Source organism: Phaenicophaeus curvirostris, chromosome 3, assembly GCF_032191515.1.
Source record: "Phaenicophaeus curvirostris isolate KB17595 chromosome 3, BPBGC_Pcur_1.0, whole genome shotgun sequence".
NCBI classification, from domain to species: domain Eukaryota; kingdom Metazoa; phylum Chordata; class Aves; order Cuculiformes; family Cuculidae; genus Phaenicophaeus; species Phaenicophaeus curvirostris.
Window position 1 is genome coordinate 83,419,575 of NC_091394.1, and position 20,898 is coordinate 83,440,472.

The 20,898-nt window shown below is 40.3% G+C and overlaps 1 protein-coding gene across 5 annotated transcripts in view; it reads right to left on the reverse strand.

Moving 5' to 3' along the window:
• The window catches only part of TRPS1 (transcriptional repressor GATA binding 1), a 218,859-nt gene extending 205,030 nt beyond the window's left edge, over nt 1–13,829 (reverse strand). For 2 of the 5 annotated variants that reach the window (XM_069854565.1, XM_069854555.1), the window contains exon 1: nt 13,699–13,823. The gene's annotated coding sequence lies outside the window, so the exon portion shown is untranslated. Of the gene's footprint in view, nt 1–8,946; nt 9,057–13,156; nt 13,268–13,698 lie in introns of those variants that run through there. The other 3 variants (XM_069854564.1, XM_069854558.1, XM_069854556.1) reach the window with 3 other exon arrangements.
• Between the last annotated feature and the right edge of the window lie 7,069 nt (nt 13,830–20,898).

Below are 20,898 nucleotides of genomic sequence, written 5' to 3' on the forward strand. Positions count from 1 at the left end.
AGGAGGAAAAAAAAATTAAAACAAAAAAAAAAATCTCTGAAACACTAATCCTCGCTAAGAAACATCTCGGTAAGACACAAATCGAAACAGGAGCAGTAACATCTGCAGACTCAGAATTGAGGAGCCAGCACATTTTCTACACAATTTTTAAGTGTTTTAAAATGCCTCTACCCATTTTGTAGCATAGACACTGAAAGCCGTAAATAACTGGATCAGTAAGTAAATTCACCATCAAATAGAAGAATGATTCCTGTGATAACTCACTAAAGTCAAAACTTAAAGATCTTGCTGCTAGCAGTTTATGGGATAACCTGACTCCAAAGTCAGAAAGACCAAAACATCTCCCTTTCTTTAACTGGAGGGGGACCTTAAAAAGGTACACAATTAGTTTTCCAGTGATTAATTCAACAACAGCAAAGCCAAAACCAACTTCAGGCACTTAACCATGAAACTGTCAGTCTCTTTGCTTGACAATAAAACATCCAAAAAGCAAACATTAACTTCTGTGTTTCTAATATGTGCGTATTACATCATGAAAGGTGATAACCGAAGAGTCATCAGACAAGCTCAGCAGAGCCTTTTCGTGCCTTATTCCCCCTAACACAGAGGTGAGATTTGCCTGGATTCCATTCCTTTTCCTTGCCACCAAGTCTAATAAGACAGTTCATACTGTTTTCTAAAACTTGGCAGATAGGACTGAAAAGGGTACAGCAAATCTCTTCCCCAGGAACCAAAGAACTCATCTCAGTTAGAAAGCCTTGAAGAACCCCTACAATATCCCATCCTCTCCACATCAAGGCAAAAGCACGCAGTATTTCTTACTCAGATCAGCGCTCTCTAGGAAGCACAGAAGCTGTACCCAAGTAAGGGATGAAAAAACATATAATTTATCATCTCTTTTAAGTAAACTCCAAATTGAATAACTATTGAACAAACATAAAAAGGTCAGGAAGCTGAAGAACAAATTAAAACAACAAATCAACATATTTCTCTGACCTGCTAATATTTAATTCAAGCATATTCTTCTTCCAAACAAGACGCCTATGAGTGTTTTGATGGCTGCTCATAATCAAATGTGTCACTCACAAAATTATAGCGTTTGGGGAGGGTACTGGGCAACCAAAAATGGCTTTTGCTAGAAGTATGTCACAAGCAAATCTTTTAGTCACCTCAAAATTGCACACAACTTTGCTTCATTCCTTTGCACTGGCTGCATGCGGGTTGCTTCACAGAAACACAACTGCAGTAATCTGCTTGACAGTAAACAGTAATCACTAAATACTATTTACTGAGCAGAAACATACCCCTGCCGTTCCCCCAGCTTACATATCCCCCATCTCTGCCTTCCATCCCCAATCCTCTCGCTCTGGGAAACTTCAGAGGAAGGAATAAATAAATATAGGTAAAGAAATAGTGAATTCCCGCAGCTGGCAAGATTTTCCTCTGTGAATGGACAAATTCTTAATTTCATGCAGCTCCAGACACTGAAGAATTAGATCCTAACCAGGGAAAACTCAGGAAAATGGTAATAAATATTGCATGGTAATCCATGGGAACTTTGGTCCCAATGTGATTTTTCTGTAGTATCCTACAATAAATGGCATTACAACATCCATAATCTCAGCTCATACATCAGAGCGCTCAGTCTGCTCTCCTGCTTGCCCACCCTTCTTTCATGTAGTACATTTTCTAAGAAAACGTATTTTTTTTGCAAAAGTAAAGCCAGCGCATTACCATTCCTGGCTGAAAGAAGCACAGTAGCTTGATGAAAACCGCACAGCACTGCGCACAGCTACGGATGAGGAGTGCAGGGTTTGTGGCAGCTTTACTGTAGTAAGATTTCATCTGAAATTCCTTATGACAAGACAAAGGAAGTCACAGTTTGCTGGAGAGAAAAAATAAATAAATTGCGTTCATATGCAGTAAGAGTACTTCATGTCACAGTGGATTTTACAACATCCTAGTTCTGTTTCAATTCAAGCATGTGTCTTTTGGGCAATAAATTCTGAAAACTCAAGAAGGTAAAGCTTGCTTAACCATGAGTCTCCTTTCACCCAGTAAAATAAATTCCACAGCTGCTTTTTCTTTCTCCTGTGATGATCTTTTAAGCTCCTTCCCACTGACAACTAGCCACTGTCACACTCCACTACTGAAGTGCAAAAACTTGAAAAATGCCAGTTTTTCAGATTCTCAATTTTGTCCCATTCGGGTAAAATGTTTTGCACCAGGAAGTTCAGCAGAACTGCCAGGTCATCTTTGTTAGAAAAGACTTCAATAGGCACAAACAAAAATTGAGAAACTACTGCGGGGGGGGGGAAAGAAAGGCAAGCTAGACAAATGCACTGTAAGTGTTCCTTAGATAATGCAGTACAACAACAAATCTCTAAGGAAAGTTAAGCTGAGACTGCCATGAACACCAAATAAATTTGCACCACTGGGATATTTAAGGTCCAATAAATCTTACTTTCCAATAGTTTTAGAACTCCAGAAAACAGGTTTTCAGCTCTAGACTTCACATAACAAAACCGTCTACCTAGAAGCTATCGACTCAGACCTGCTGTGAGAAATATTTTCAGAACATACTCAGTTTGCTGAACTACCGAATTAGGAAAACCTTAATTAAGGAAAAAAAAAAACCAAACACACATACAAACAACTCACTTTTTTCTGTTTGCGTGATAATGCTCAGGATAGTTGGTTAAAAATGCTCCTATTTCCAATTCAAATTCTTATTAATTTATTTGAACTATCTCACGTTGCAGTCAACAACATGAAACTAACAACTAATTGCAAAAAAAAATAAAACACAAAGCAATAAAATCCATCACAGTTCAGACACGCTATGTTGAGCAACAACAGAAAACCCAAGGGTTAACGCCAACCTAAGCAATCACACCACTGTGCCATTTATCCCATATTGTTAAAAATACTAACAATTGCTGAACAAAAAAAAAAAAAGCAGATGGTATAGAAAAGCATTTTATTTGCTATGCCAAAACTTTTTGCAGTTTGGTTATATCAGAAGCATATTCTGTGGATGACGAAAGTCATTGCTTCCTGTGGCCTGTCAAAAATACCCTGATGCCCATGGCATGGCATACACCTTTATGAGGGCATTATAGCCTACTTACATGGATATATGCGTAATACTGGAGCTCCAGCTTCACTGCTCTTTCTACAAGCTTAAAGAGAGCAGTTGGTGAGGAGCAAGAAAGTGAGTTTGTGAAGCCAGTGGGTCAGAAGCAGGTGCATTACCTAAATCTACGTTTTATTTTCCCTTCCTCTCTGGAGGTGAACTTATTTCAAACCAGAAGAATCACTTTTAAAGGTGACAGACTGAACCGTGGCCCCTCTGAAAGGCAGCTTTGCCAGATATAATACCACCTGGCCATCCTGAACAAGGCAGCAAAAATGCAAGATGGAGCCTTACAAAATATTGTTACTGTGTCCTGAGCCCTGCTTTAAAGTAGCAAATTGTAAGAAAGTTTAACATGGATCCTCAAAAAACCCCACAGTTCCCTCTCGCTAAGCTGCAACATAAGTAAAATTTTTCAGATGAGGATGGGATCTTACTCTAGATGAAGTTACACGGACTTTCGTACCTCGCAAGTACAGGGGGGATTAATGCCATAATCTGAGGGCTTAATTAATCTTTGGTCATATCTAAGTTTCCCCCAGGTTGCCAGGCATAGCAGGTTAGATTCAGTTCCATAAAAATCATTCACCTAAAAATCTGACCAGCCCAAACATTAACAAAAATAACAAGTTTTGCTATACTTCATTTTCTTGCTAACAATCTTCATGTTGTAAACAACTGAAGGGCAGTGATGCAAAATGGATTTTTGCCTAGATTTGTAAACTTTTCCAGGAGTGGTAATATCCTGTGTTTGATGACATCACAAAACTAACCACAAGTAAAAGTTGGTTTTCAATTTGTTCTACTTCTCCCTCATTAGTCTCTGTGTCAGAAACAGAATAAGAATCCTCATTAAGTCACATTAAATTCTTTAAACTCATTAAGGGCTCAGAGAAAGAACAATACAAACACTGGTGTTTTTGTAAAAAAAAAATTATCCAACACAGATGGACTTCCATTTCCATGTATTTTTAGTAAGTATGTATGTGCATGTAGCAGCCAAAGAGAGACCAACAGGCATGAGGGAGAACTGGAGAGGCAGAACAGAGACAACAGGACAGAGCATACCTTACATATGACAGAATGATACCTAGATAAAAGTGGATTATGCATGATCACTTCTGACCTGATAGAGACGAAGCACTTTATGTTTTGTATCCTGGATTGTGGCAGAGCTGGAGTCAGAGCCATACCCCACATTTCTTCTTAATTAACAAACCCTTGAGACTTTTCCCAAGGAGAAGACAACTTTGAGGGCTATACAGCCAGTAGCAATCTAGTGGCAATTAACCTTTTTGTCCATGGACTACTTCAATAGCTGCTGATGTAGCCTATCATGCTATCCAACTGTGGTTGAAGATACATCTACTATTCATGCTGATGAACTTACACGTAAGATACAGGTGTGTGCAGCATTTCAACAGTCTTGGAGAGTATCTTTGGGTGTGCAAAGGGTGGGTATTTGTTAGAAGATTTATTGTAGCTGAATGACTCAGATATATGTTGTTGATAACTTCTGATCTCACCCCCCCCATAAGACTGGAAATACAAGCTCAATGACACAGAAGTATTTACATTCCTACAGTATGCTCAAACAACTAATACAGGATTAATTTAATCCATTATATTATTTTTTTCATGACAGATGCAACATGCAAACAGAAGTGCAACACTAAAGAAAACTCCAGGTCTGAAGAGCATGGAAGGAGACTATTAGCATAAATTTCAGATGTCTGTAGCAGGCCACAGACAGAAAACAGTATACAGTAGAAAGGAGACCTGAGTTACTGCTTGTTCCTTTTCTACCACTGTGATAGCTGAAACAAGATGTGGGATTTTTACTGGCAGCCCTCAGACGTGAGCATCCAGAGCTGGGTGCCAGGGTGGCGTGGGCAGGCAGCCTCTGCTCAGGAGCTCTTCCCTCTCATTTCTCTAGCAGAGTAAGATACTGTTTAGCTGCAAGACACATAGTAAGGTTAATCTATTTTCACAAGCTTTTGACTCGGGTATTTAGGGCAAAGTTTACTTTATTAATTGTATGTGTGTGCCCATATCTACGCACCCAGGAGGAGAAAGCTTGGCAACAATTGGCATATATTGCATTTTTGGTTTACACTCTGTAACTGTAATTGGAGAACATCTGATGAGTATATTTAATACACCTAAAAATAAGAATGCTAAATAGAAAAGCAAACTATGTTCAGATTAGGAAACTGACATTGTAGGTATCTTTCTTTCACTAACTGAATCCATGAAGCAAAGTTTCATCTGCATAGTGAGTTTTGGATGATGTTCCATGTAACTCGCAGCATTGCTTGAAGAGCAGCATGTGAGAAAGTTAAAAAGAATCATACTTCGGAAACACTGAAAACCTTCTACCCCCAAAGAAAATTGCTTTATCCTAACTCATTTAACTTCCATTAAACATTAAACCACATTTTCACATAGGAATTTGAGGCAATACTTAACTTCAGTATCTACTTTAAACTTTTTTTAGATCAACTGAGAATTTGTTTTTTAAAATAATCCCAGTAAAGTCACTGGGATATCCACAAGCAGTCTGCAAGGTATCTGTTTAGGCAGACTATGCTATCTTTTTTTGTTGTTTTTTTTTTAAATAACTACTAGCAAAAATTCTCTCTCGCTTTTTTTGTGAACCACCAAGCTGTATGTTTAATTTTTTAAGTTTTGGTATGTACTTTAGATTTGCAGACTTTGCAAAGTAGGTCAGGAATACCCAAAGGATACACATTTGAAGGCTACAGATAGCAGAACACACCATTTACGGCTTTGTATATATACATACATACACATTCTATATAATATAGATAGATAGATTCAATGATTTAAACACATTACATCCATACTGTGTGTTTCAAGAACATGCAGATATTTACACTGTTAGATCACCACTCATTTTAGACCTACACTAGTGCCAGCTGCCAAAAAAAAAGTACACAAATCAAAATATGTTACCTTTGTTCAAACAATACTGCTGTTCATTATATAATAGAAAATGTCATGCTTAATCTTCCAGGAACCAAGAACTGGTACATTCTTGGATCAGAGGTGGCTTGAAATGGTTTGAGGCAAAACTGAAGCATACTGTTTAAGTAAATCTTGCTGAGAAACATAAACGCATTGATGATTTTTAACATCAACTTTTACAGATTTTTTTTTTGCATATATATTAGTAAACTAGAAATGCTGGCATATTTTCAAACTGTTGAGAGATGAGCACATCAGTGCTTTTTCTGTAACATTTTTACAATATGGAATTATATATTCCCTCTCGCATTGCCAGCCTCGCTAAATGTACTGGGGGATCTGAAAAGGATGCTTGTGAGCAGATGCCACAGTGAAGTAAAATGTACCTATAAAAATTACACGTACACTTTGAGAATATCTCAAAACTATATTTTTCCTTGGGAGTTCTCAGTCTTATACAAGAACCCGAGGGTTGTTGTGGGCACCAAGGTACAGGCTGTGACGTTCATTTTCCATCAGAGATGAAAAAAATAGCCAAAAGCAGCATTCAAAAGTACATCTAGAGCATGACACATAGAAACATAGGAAAGTGACAGAAATGCCTTAAATTCTTCAGAACTGGAACTTTTTAAACTCATATGTTAATCTGGGGAAACGCTAAATAAAAATAACTGCACTTCATTTATTAAGGAAAATCTGCTTTACAGCATTATGCCTCTCAGACTTCTTCAGATTTTAAGACTACAAAGGAAATTTACAATTTCATTTTTAACAACACAGATAAAACAGTATTCATCAAGCAGACACAATCTTACTTACAGATAGACACAGACACACACAACTCTGCAGAGGCCAATCCTGTAGCCTTTACTGAATTCAAGACTCCCCCTGACGTCAATGAGTATTTTTCAAGAATGAGAATTGCAGGATCAGGCCCCAAAAGTGCTTATGAAGATGAGATGTTACTTCAACAGATTGAATGTTAGATTAAATAGAAAGATTGAGGCAAGACAAGTCTGGGGTTTAAACCCTAGGGAGGATTGACATTTAAAGTGTTGCCACTGAATTATAGCTCTCCACATTGGGTGGGGTCACCTCCTACTGGGTGGAGTGTCTCCCCTAAAGGAAGGGAAAACTGGCACAAGCCAACTTGGTCTTTGAACGATTTCCCTACTTGCCAACTTATGAAGTCGTCCTGACGTCAACTTCGTCAAGAAAGTCTATTGCCTAACTTGCGTCTTTTACCGTAGAAAGTTTGCTTGTATTCAAAACCCCAGCAGACACAGAGGGAAATTAAGGAAATATGCCAGAAAACTCTAAACAGAATAAAGAAATTAGGAAAGAAAAGACAGTAGACTGGATTTTCTTAAGTACATTTAATTAAAAAAAAAATCCTTTTGTTGGGTTTTCTTGTTTCTACTAGCTTAATACAAGCAGATACAGATCACTAGAGACTATTACTAAACATATTTTTAAATCTGGTTTAGTTTTAAAATACAGGGCGGAGAGCACACAGATAGTGGTCACTCTTCAAAATATGATCTATCCTATTTTCTGCAATGGGCAGTGAATATCTTCCCATCAGCATCACTAGCAGGTGTAAAACACTCAGGAAAATAATATTCACTGAACTGCCACCAAAGGTATGTTTTACATCTTATTGCTCTCCAAATCAAAATAATTTGTTTCTCCGAAAGAAAGCTTTGGGTGCTGGGTGAGAGAGAAGGGGTGAGAAAAAAAAAAAGAAAAAAAAAAAGAAATAAAGAGGATAAAACATCTTAAAGTGCCTATGGGGAAAAAATAAACATAAAAATCAGAAAACAGTTTAAAGTTACCATAACCTGAAATGCACCAGCCATCACAAAGAGCAATTGGAGAAATCCAGCAGAGCTCAGCAGGAAAGATTTTTAATAACAGATTGAAAAACAAGAATAAAAATAACTGCATCAACAGGGCCTTTCTTCCTCAGGCCACAAGCCCGTTTTTACTTGAATTTAAAAAAAATGGCAGTTTGGCCACTAAAACCAATCCAGAACATTATTAAAAGTTAAAAGCTACCAATTACTTCTGTCTGTTCTTTTAAAGCAAAGTTTGGCATTACGTCAGTTGGTTTAAAGAAAACAAGAAAGAGAGGGAGAAAGAAGGAGAGAAAGTTTCCTGCTTGTATAAATTAAACCACCAGGGAAGGTGTCTAGCCACTTGTAAAGCATTTATTACAGGTTTTTAAAGAGCTAGTAACATTTTAAAAATTAAATATTTTAAAATAAACCAGGCGGGAGGGGAGGAAAGCCGATCGATCTGAGCCTGGAAAGAAAGCAGACTTACGAGAAATTAGACATGCATGAACTGCAGTTAAAAAAGTAGAAATTACTATTAGGACTAAACCTTTCAATTCAAAATAATTCTATTTGCAAGGCAGAAATAATCCTACTGTAGCTGCTGTACTCGCACGCATCCCCTGCGAGCACAGGGAAGTTCCACCGAACTTTACGGGATGGAACTACCTGGGTTCTGTAGGAACGTCCTACGACATGCCACTCATGGCCACTATGCAATTTAATGAAGAATTTTCTCTCTATAGCTTTTCTAAATCCATATACAGAGATCCAGAGCAGGAGTAAGATTACTTAGTTAATGTGGCAGGACTGTTATAAAAGTCACCAATAGAAATATTAGCAATTTCTATTAAATTTTAGATGTATTTGCCACTGGTGCTGCTATTATTAAATTTTAAAGAACCACTTTAAAGGTACTAGAAAATACAAAACTGATAGCAGAGAACATGAATAAAACATAGATGGCTATTAAACAAAGTTTCTTACACACAGCAATGCCAGTTCACCTAAATCACAGTCTTCTAAATCCCGTGATGCCAAACCAGAGACTCCTCTGACTCCAGACGACACATCAAGTGGAATGGCGTTCAGTTGTGCAACGCTTTTGGGGTGTGACAAAATGTCCACTGGGGACTTAAACTGAGAGCATGGTAATGGTAGTTATCCTCCCATTGCTCCCTGTTTCATTTGAGCCTTGGTCTGCATGACAAGAAGGTAGAAAAATATGCCACCACTTCTCTCACCGCCGCACTCCTCTGCCCCAGCAGCGTTTCTTATGTTCTGGGCACGTATACAACTGGCTAAGGAGCTGCCTTCTGGAAGGCTCTTTATTGATTAGGTGCAAACCAACATCAAGAAGTAAATAATAAGCACAATCTGAAAAATGTACTTGTGTGTCTTGCCCTTGTAAACATTTACTATTTAATAGTGTAATTGTACTTTAATCCTTCACATCATCTGATATAACTCATTATGTGTTTTTGTTTCAATTAGCAAACACACTATCCAAAAAAGGAAAGCCCAGAAAGTCCGTATCTATCATAAAAACTGAAGAAAAAGTAGTCTTCAAGTAATCCAACATTCTCTCTTTGGATGCAGGCTTATCTTTTTGAAGTCAAAAGAGAACTTCGTTGGCACAGGGTAGGAAAAAGAACTGCATAATTCATAACAGTACCAAGGAAAAAAAAAGTTCTTCTCCTTCGTCAGGAGGACTTGAAAGGGCACTTTTATTTATCTTCTGGACAGACAAAAATAGTAGAATCTAGACCAGATATGCTGTAATTAATGTATCCAAAGGTCAACAGGCAATGGTATTTATACAATAGATGGGTGCAGACGACGCTGGCTATAGTATTAATCACCAGTATTTGAAAATAGCATTGTTTTCTTACTAGGTAAGAACTTCAGAAAGTTTCAGGAACAAAAAAGAAAGTTTTTCTTTTTTTTTTCCCCTCACACCTGCCTGCTCTCCTTTTTAACCACTTGCTTTTTAATTCATGCGGTGTAATATTTGGGGCAAAAATGCCCGAGCTTACAGTCGCCCAGGATTGCCAAAAACAGACCCAGACTACCTCACTAGTTGTGCTGAGGAAACTAAATTAAGCATGGGCAAACACCAACTGGAAAGTTGTCAGTTTACTGAATGAATGGCTTCATTTTACACACCAGTTAGAATCTCTTAATCAGAATATATTTCTGTTCAAGGCCAATACTTTTACTGCCGGGTGGCAGTTTGTTTTAACTGAAACTGCATTAAGAAATGTAATTTATTTCCACTTTACTTTCACCTAACAAAAAGAGCTGTCAGATTCCCAGCCTATCATGTTCAAAAATATTTAACCATAAACTTTCTCACAATGTTATATTTGGTGTTACCCACAGACCTTTATTAAAGTGATACTGCCAGTGTGGCTGAAGTTAAGATCTGAGAATGTTTCTATTAAAATTATTACATTAAAATATTGTCAAGAGTTTGTAAGAGACATAAATATTCATACACATACACCCCCCCCCAACCTAAGAAGGGAAGTTCCACATAAAAAGAAAAATTTAAATACATACCCATAGTTGCCTGTTTGTAATTAAAATTTTGGGTTTTCCCTAAACGTCTTTGCTAATTTTTTAACTCTTTCACACTGTAATGTAAAACAGTTTTGTTTCAAAGCAACTACCTGATAAAGTGCTAAAAGAGGTAATTCACATGAACAGAAAGTAATTAGTCATTGTTTGCACAATGCTTTGAAAATATAAAACCCTATGTGTCAACTAGCATTAAAATATAATATGATTGAAATGCAGAGATTTAACAAGCAACCATTGCATCTCACAGACACTCGAATCCACACACAGGAATTAGTACTACGCTGTTATTAATGCACAATCACGACATGTGAATAATAATGTTCAGCTAGAGTACGCGTGATAACAGTGTGTACTACAAAAGTTTGCTACAAACGATAGACAAGGTATGACAGAAAAATAATCCTGCCAGGGATTCGTAAAATAATACTGAATTTACTGGATCAACAATAAAAACATAAGGCAATCCTCAAATATATCGTATAAATTACGCTAAAAATGCATTAAAAATATAAGAAGATAACCTGGTTGCATAGTAACTGCTTGATGCCCAAAGAAGTCTCAGATCTCTGAAGTTATCATTTACATTTTTTTCTTTATTAGCATTACTAGGAAATTAAGAAAAAAATAAAGCCATACTCTCACATGCAAAGATTGCTCAGTGTTAGAGTCTGTCTTAGAGGATCACAGGGAAAACATGTAAACTTAAAAGCTGATGCAACTTTGCACTTTACTTACTTTGTTGTGACTACATATATGCAAAGATTCAAACAGAGAAAAGTTAAGATATGTAACAAAAAAAAGCCATAATCAGACAGAAGATTGCGAACTCACTACACTTCTCATCTAATTTCTCTTGAAAGAGAAGCAGACTTCTGTTGTCACAAACAGTCTGAGAATTAACTTGCATATAGGCACTGATGTACTTCTAAACCCCAGCGATATTGATTGAATGTGGCAAACTTTAAGCAGGTACACATTTTTCAAGACAGAAAAAATGAAAAAGCCTCTTGCTCTCCCTCCTGCAGATAAAGGTTCAACTTGTTTGGTTTGACTGCATTATTACCAAACTTTCATTCAGTGGTTAAAAAAGAAAAAAAAAGAAAATCTTTCAAAGTGTTGATATCATTTCCAGACAGTCTTGTCACCATCACAATTTACAGGAAATAGTTGATGTTCTCAAACAAACCCTGTATTTACTCATAGACTCAGAGTACTTAAAAAAAAAAATTCCTCACTCTTTGGAGGACTTTTTTTAAATGTCACTCTGGTGGAATATCTGAGAGGGCTGTCTAACCTAACACACATATTGTGAACATGAGGCAAACATAAACTGCAGTTCAGAATACTACTGTAACTTTTATTCCCATTTTGTCCACGTCAGGAACTGGCTCTTACCACTACTTTCCTTTGCTGCCCCTTGCATTTTTAACTCTGGCAATCTTTTCTAAATGTTCAACTTTTCCTAAAACCAACAGGAAAGTAACATGATGCCATGAACATCCATAGGAGTCAACTGCACAGCTGAAGAAGACTGCCTGAATGGCGAAGAAGTTTGATGGTTCCTTGAGAGCCTTACTGAATTTGGTTACGTAAAACCTGAAGTGTATTATTGTTTGTTTCAATCAACATTCAAAATGCACTCCGTGCTGTAGAAACAGGGAATGGAGTATGGTCCGCATAACGCTTTACACTCTTTTTTCTAGAAACTCTTTCCCCTCAGAGAGGATCTGTCGCCCTGGTCCCCCAAGCGTGCTGAAGTGCCCCTGGCTCCAGCCCTACCAGTACTAGGCAAGGTACTGGCACTGGCGGAGGAAGGAGTGATGGAGAGGAGACATTTCTCCACTTCAACCCATCACTTATGCCCACAGCTCACTCAGTGCACTCGAGAAGTTTGCCATTTGCAGACTGAAAACACAACCGATTGTGGAGGAAAAAAAAAAAAAAGGCATAAAGGAGGCTAGCGGGCCCCACTAGAAACCGCGTAGGAGTGTCGGGATGTCTGAGCGCCTTGATTTGCAGCAGGGAGGCAGATAAACAAAGCCCACGAAATGTCAAGCCCCCTTGGGGAGCTGCTCGTCCCAGGGCAGCGCGGCCCCGCTCCCCCCGGGCATCCCCGCAACCCTCCATCCCGGCTCCATTCATTCCGCCCTCTCGGAAAGCAAACAGGCGGGTAGCCCCAGCGAGGAGCTGCACCTCGCCGGCAGCCCCCGAGGACGAGAGAAGTTTGGGGGGCTGGGGGTGGAGAAGCGAGACGCTCCACAAAGTTGTAGCAGGCAGGGGAGAGCCGAGCGTGGGGACGCAGCGCTGAGAGCAGAGCTTCGCCTTTAAGAGGGGAAACTTTTACGTCTCTGCGCTCTGATTTCAAAAAGAAAAAAAAAAAAAAAAAAAAGAAAAACAAAACAACAAAAAAAAATCACCACCATCGTGTCGCCTTTTCCCCCGGTGTGACCGGGAGGGATCCCGAGCCCCCCTCCCGGCGCAGCGCGGCTCCGCACCCGGCCTCCCCCGGGGTGGCGAGGAGGAGGAGAAGGGAGAAAATAAAAAAAAAAGAGAGAAAAAAAAAAAACAGGAAAAAAAAAAACAGAAAGAAAAAAAAAGTTTTTCCCAAACTTACTACTCTTCATGATGGTGCCTCTGCGCCCCGCTTGTCATGATCCCCATTAAAACTTCCAGCAGCGGCAGGAGCGGCAGGACCGCGCGACTGCAGCTCCCGGGATGCGAACCCGCTCTGCTCGCCCCGCGCTCCCACCCCCGCGCCTCCCCTCCCCCCGGGGCGCCCCGGGCCGGGACCCGCCGCACACACGGGGAGGGCAGAGCCGCCCCGGCCCCCTGCCCGCCGCTGAACTTGACCCTCCCGCCTCCGCCGGGGCTACCGCGGTTTTGAAGTCGCCACTTTCCAGCCATCACACATGGCTTTGACCCGCCGGCGGGGGGGGCGCGGGGGAGGATGCACCAAAAAAAAAAACCTGTGCAATCTAAGCCCCCCCCCCCCCGCTTCGCCCCCCCCCCCCCCCGCCGCGATGACGCCCCCACCCCCTCGCTTTATTTTTTTCTTTGGGGGGGGGTCGTTGCATTTTTGGGGAGGCCCCCCCCCCCCCGCGCCGAGCCCCCGCCCCCGGCGCCCTGCCCGCCGCCCGCGCCCCCCCGCGCCTTTACCTGTTGATTAACCGCCAGCGGCAGCCCCGGCAGCCTGGAAGATGGTGGAGCCGCGGCGCGAGCCATGAACCGTCTCCTGCCGCCGGCGGAGTTGGCCGCGGATTATGTGGCCGGGGAGGGGGCGGGGGGGGGGGGGGTCGCGGGGGGCCGCGGCGCCGCCGCTCCCCCCTCGGCCCCGCTCGGCGGGGAGGGGGCGGCGGGCTCGGCCGGGGCACGGCGCGGCGGCCCCGCCGGTGGCGAGGCGGCGGCCTGGGAGCGGCGGGGCGGCCGGCGCGTTATCAGGACTGTTATCGCTTGTCAGGACCTCCGTCTCCCCGCATTACGTCAGTTTCGAGACACCGACACTATTAATATCAAAGGAGCCTTCGCGGAGGAAAGCGCCACCCCAGACGGAGCGCCCTTAAAGAGACAGCGCAGGCGGCCCGGCCCGCGCCGCCCCCCGCCGCCCGCCTCCGCCCGCCGCGCCGCGACGAGGCCTCCGCCGCCTCCCGCCGCCCCGGCCGGGGCACGAGCGGCCCGCGGGCCGAAAACCCGCTGGGGCGGCGGGGGCGTCAGAGGCGATAGGTGCCTCCCTCCCCGGGGAGAGCCGGGCGCTGCGCGGGGAAGCGCCGCCCGGTGTCACCTCGCTGCCCCCGCCGTGGCCGTGCGGGTGCTGAGGCGCGGGGACAGGCGCTTCCCGGGGCTGGGGAGGGATGCTCCCTGATACCGCCTGCTCTTTAACACTGACTGAGAGTCGGTCGCAAGCTGCTCCGAGAAAAACCCTTAAAACTTTTTCCTGCCCGCGCAGAACCTTTTCAGGCTGAAATACTCTGATTTCTGCCATACTACAAATTGCCAGAAGTCCGTATGTCGATGTAAAAACGCTCTCTGAGGAGCAGCAGTACATAAAACGTTCCTGTGAAAGGGCTTTAAAGTCCCAAATATAGTAGGCGTTAAAAACTATGTAAACATTTGTTGGGCATTTGGACACAATTTTTCTGCAGTTAGGTGGCTTTATATGGTGTGTTTTTCCTCCCGCACAAGTCGTTTTAAACCAATTTCATATTGAAATAGATGCATTCTGGTTTCGTGCAACTACTAACACGTTAATCGAGGGAGAAGCTGGAAAAGAGTTAAATCAGTACAGCGCGAGAGATGAAAATGCTTCCCCCCAAATGTTTGAAATGACATAACTTTTTCCTTATTATTTTATTCTCAAATACGTGGTGAAATGTAAAGCGTAAAATCTTCAGAGATACATGCTGACGCAAATGAAACCCTACTGTAAAACGTATGGCGTTCGCAGCCCTCGCTCCAAACTTAAACATTCTTCGTATATGTTTAGTATAATCCGCTGGCAGATTTGTAAAGTAATTGCTCATGTAAATCACCCAGTAACACGTTTCCCCCTTAAGTTCTCTTCTAGGATTGTCTGATAAAGCACTTTATAAATAGAAAAGCAATAATTCACATACAAGAGGTGAACTTGTCATTTTGAAAATGGAAGGTAAAATATAGTTGCGTGATGAGGCACACAGTAGGATCCTCGAGACAGGGAGAGCAAATCTGACAGATTATGTGTGGGACTGCCTCTATAACCATCAGCAGAAAAACAGTTCAGAGCAGTGGAGAGGTTTATATATGGAATGCGAAGGAAAGTAATATCAGAATTTAATGTTTGTTACAAAGTCTGCCTCGATACTTCAGTACTGGGGCCATGCTCAGTAGCACCTCACTAATATGAACACAGACAACCTTTCCTAACTTTGTAAACCTTTATAAACATGTAAACCTTTACTTACTTTTACTCAAGCTACAATTGCCACAACTGAATCACAGTCCAAGAGGCAAACCACTTTCACAAAGATCAGTGAGTGCACAATTCTGAAAAAGCAAGTATTTTTGTCCCATTTGCACTGATTTGAACATGTTCCTTTCTGCAGTATAGATTTTATTATTATGGCTGAGCGTGTCATCCCTGGGTGACTTGGTAGATGTCTTGCATGTGAAGGTTTAAAGTCAGAAGGTATTTTGTCCGATGACTTGGCTAAGCATCTTACAAGCAGGGCTTGATGGAAAATATTTAAACAAGGGTTATTCCCCTTTCCTTCTCTGCTCTAGTGAGACTTATTCATGTCTTTTTATTTTAAACCAGGAAATTATGCCCCCCACACCTTAAATCCCGGCATGTGTGTATGTATGGCTGCAGCCTTCACAGCTTTTATTCACATTATGACAGACAAACCATGGATATCGGTAACAATGAAAGCGCAGGTTGCAACACATGTAAACTTTGATAACACGTACACCTTTTTTTCACCTGTTGAACAAATACTAGAAAGATGTATTTTCTAAAAGACACAAGCCTCTCTGTGCATAATGCTTTTAAAATTAAACCGCAAAAGCTGTTCGTAAGTGAAGATGAGAAGGACAAAATATGTCTTTATAGTTTCAAGTAGACAACTCTAATGAAATACTGTATCTCTCAGAAAAAGTTTGTTACCGTATCTTTGTAAAAAGTGCTTGCATGATACATTCTGCATTTCCAGCTAAAATAAGGCAGATCAAGAAGACGTCAGTATCAATCTGTTTATATTCACCACAAAAGAACTACAGAGAACTTAATAAAGGCAAAAATATTTTCATAAACTTTTTCAGGCAAATTATTTATTTATGAAATAATTTACAAAGAAAATTTTTACCTCATGGCTTAGATACATTGCATATGCTTGTGATTGACACAATATGTTCAAGCTCAAAGGCCCATATTGCCTTTTTTTTCTTCCTTTTTGATTCTTTTTTTCTTTCTTTTTTTTTATCCTAGCATGAATATTTCAAAACAACCAACTAATTCATGAAGTCATACAGTAATTGTTTGACAGTTGTTTCTAATATAGAAAAATAACTTATGTATATTGTTTTCATTCAAATATTTGTTGATTTGTTGTGAAAATTCTTTGACGTTGACATGCCTCAAATTGCATTAGGGGAAATACTGGATATTTATTTTCATTTATTATCTTCTGCTGTCAAACCTTTGCAAAAGCATTTAAAGCAAGGGGTTTTTTTCACTTTATTTGAAACTCATAGTTCGCATGATAGTAAGTTGTTGAAATAGCAAGTCCAGCTTTCTGTAATAGATAAGAGCTGAGGAAATGAAGGAAAAACAACAAAGCAAGAAGATGCAGAGGAGCGCTGCTTTCCCCGAGAGGCATGAACAAAGTAACTCCTAAATAATCTTCCATTTTTTTTCACTCTCAGTCACATTCTCCATTGAGGGAGAATACAGAGGCCAGCCACAGTTGCTTCTTGAAGGAAAACAGTGTAACAGTCATTGTTTATCAAGATGACATAACATGCCATTTATGCCTTTATTGTTTAATGCAGTTTCTCTTTTCTTGTAGCTTACTCAGTGTAGATACAAAGAGGGATTAACAGTTAAGCATAAGCATACTTGTTTTACAATTTCAGCCTTTTAGTGCATAACTTACTTACTTAAAGTACTAGAGCTATAATCACAATGATTTTACCTGATGGAACATGCATTTCAGAAATATAATCCAACTGTGTACCCTAGCACATCATAAATTGCAATTCTTTACAAAAAAACGTAGAGATTGACATCCATTGCTCTTAAATGCCTGCTGCTTTAGCACACATCATCAAAAAAGTATTTCTGTATTATTCTCCCTCTAGCTGGTAGTATATCACATGAATTCTAAAGAACGTTTTCTTATACTGTCTTCAATAATGAGCATTTTGAGGAGCATTTACTTATGTGTCTGAGGCACTCCAGTGTGAGTTTCTTGGGAATATAAACACAGCAACTTGCAGGATTTCTGCAGACCCACTTCTTTTCCTTGCACAACTTTTGTCATATGAAATCATCAAGAAACTTTTGTTCCCGTTCTTACACCCTGCACACAGTTAAGTTTCTAAACTTCAAGTTGTACGCCAAAGGCAAAAAACTACCACTGATTTTCAAAGAAATGGGACTGGGGACCCTAACGATGTGGTCAAAACATCTCTGAAAAGATATTATGCCTTGTGATAGACAGGGCAGCGCTGAGAACAGCCAATGAAACAGCATGCAACAGAAGAGCTAATACCGTGGCATCATCCCAGATTCAACAGATGTTTTCTAGGGGGATTGGATATCTGGTAATGGGAAATGGAACCTTTCTCTTCTATGTCATTGGTTTTAACATAGGCCAGTAGTGATGGAAAGTAAATAATATCCTATGTTTGTTTGGTAGCTTTCTCCACTGCGTGGCAGAAAAATGCTCTCCCCACTGTAGCACACCACGGCTGGCTGGGACTCCTCAGCGACCTGGTGGCACTGCCAGCAAAAAGGCCTTGCACAGAAATGCTGGGAAACACATTTCCCTGTGAACAGTGTCCCAGGGAGGGCTAAGCAACACGGACAGGGCATCGGCTGCTCCTGCTAATACTGTGTCTACAGATAGTTAAATAACTCTGGCAGCCACAAAAGATAATTTATCACTTTACACTATCATAAAATCTACTCGAAAATTAAAAATGCTAAACCACTAGACTCTCTGAAATCATTTACATGCAGGAATCCACATAATTGTATAGATTTTGATCTTAAAAATGCTATGTAAAAGGCATTCATCCAAAGTTCTGAAAAACCCCACATGCACATACACATACATATGGAGTAATACATAATGAGTGTCTCCCAACAAAAAAAAAAAAAAGAGATGGCAGCATTTTCTCCCACATTTCAACCAGAAGTTCAGCAAATCAAACCAACCTGAGCCCCCTGTCCTGTCATCATCCCCTGTCAGAACATGCTACTACCTCTAGCTCTCCCTGCCTCAGTTCCATATTCATCTTCCTTCCAGCATTTCCAGTGTTTCTGGGAAGGTCAACCTGGTTCAGTTCAAAGTGCATTGAAGCCAATGGGAAAAAAAAAGCTATAAATGAGTCTAGTAATCTTTGAATGAGGTCCTATATGCAAGTATTTTTCAGTGTTATTCTTGTTATGAACGTAATAATATGAATAGTTGTTATGAAATTGCTGTGTTCTGGACATAACAATATTAAAACTCACTACAGTATCTTCTAATATAAAGCAACAATTCTGTACAATTGAGATGTTTCACTCAAAAGAAGTTTTCTTTCATTTGATTTCTTGTAAATAGCTTTTTCTTTTCCACTTACAACTTCTCACTGTGTCCAAATCTTTATTTTAATGTGACAGACTACTAGAAACATGTTTTTATTGCAGAAAAGATTTATTTACATAGATACTGATGTGAGGTCTCAGATTAAGTTTAGGAAAAGGAAATATCTTTCAAATATATACATATATATTTCACTTCACAAAAAAAGTGCGCTTTCTGTTCCAATACAAACATCAAATGCAAACCCCAATATATATGGCTTAGGAGGTGCAGTAATAGCTATTGGGAATCTCAGACACACAATGCGTTGGTAAAATTACTGAGACGCTGTCACAATTTCCAGTTACAACTGGAGGGAAAGTCACACTGTGAAGGTAAACATGGGAATGTAACACATGAGCTTTAGTGGTCTCTACCAGTCCCCTAAGAATCTCTTTCAAGCACACACACAAGGACAAGCAAATAACTACATTCAACCGAACTAATACATCTAACTCTCAAAGCATGCAATGCTTTGTGTAAGGGCGGCCTTACCCTCGATCTTCCAAACACATGATCTGATGAACTACTTCATGCTAGGAGTGATTACCGATAAGCAGAAATTTGCCTTGCATCATCTCCTGATCTTGGACTGTGGGATTTTTAGAACAAAAGGAAGAAAGGTTAGTGTTGTTATTCACAGAATCAGTGTCACAGAATGGCTGAGGCTGGAAGAGACCTCTGGGTGTCATCTTATCCAATCCCCTTGCTCAGGCAAGGGTCACCTACAGCTAGTTGTCAGGGCCCCAGTTCCTCCATTTGGAGAATTCATAATTCTCCAATAGTCTACATGACTGCTGTAACTCATTCCTGACTTGAGACAACTTGATGCTTTCTAATCTGAGTGAGAAGTTTACCCTGACCTGCTTTCTGTCTGACCTCTGCATAGGAATAAATACACATTCACAACTCTGAAACATAAATGCGATACCTCTTTTAATGTTTAGTCTTTAGAAACAAGTAACCTAACAAGAATGCCACCTTGGTTAACTCTAGGGCTTGTTGACTCCAAGTTTAATATAAACCACGTCATTTAGTTGTGAAATGGCAATGCCATTGTCTTTGTTGAAAAACATGAAACAACTGTAGACATCCTTTAAACTTATTCAAGAGCTTACTTAATTTTCCTCAGTGGTTATCAGTCTTGAAAGAGGAATTCTTTGGAAATAGTCACTCCTTTTGGGAAGAGCACATCAACCTACACAAGTCACAGCAGCCATAGGTCACTTGGTTCTACTCTCTCACTCAGAAACCTCACTTTTATTCATACCTCTCAGTCTTCAGGAGCTGGATCACATGCCTCTACACAAGGCTTTACCAAGCACAGCATGAATCAGGCAAAAATAATGCTGATGGGTCAGCATTCATTTGCACTTGGGATCTTGATGTGGTGAAGTGCAGATCATGACCCAGAAAAAAACATGTGTCCTTGTCTACTTCAATGCCTGGATAAACTGATCCCACAGAGGGCAAAAAAATAGTCTTTACTACTTCAATTTCCACCCACCCGCTTTCCTGACTCCACTGCTTTTAGTTCCTTTCATTGCTCACATAAAACAGTTACCTTATGACATACTCAAATATTTATGTGTTAAACTTGTTATTTAACAATGGCCAGAAATACCCTTAATAGGCTGTTGAAAAACCTGGATAGTTTTGGAAGTTTTGCTGTATACATTATATTTTTTTTCCATTCAGTGTGTGCAATCAAAACCAAAAAAAAACCAACTCAAACCAGGCAACTCATCCCTGACCCATTCCTTCCCCCTCAGTTCTTCCACATTGCAAAACAGACTGATATTATTGACATTGACACATTGCACTAAGGATCATTAGCTATTTTCAAATGAAGGAAATAAAGCTATGTACTACATTATGACTAATATATGCAAGAGTCACTCGTACAGTGACTTGTAAATACAACAGTTGTGATTAATAGTTTTATATTTGTGGAAAGAGACATCTTTTGTGCATGACTGGTGTGCAGGATATGGACAGAAAATAGTCTGGACTATTTGGGAGTCAAAGCAGT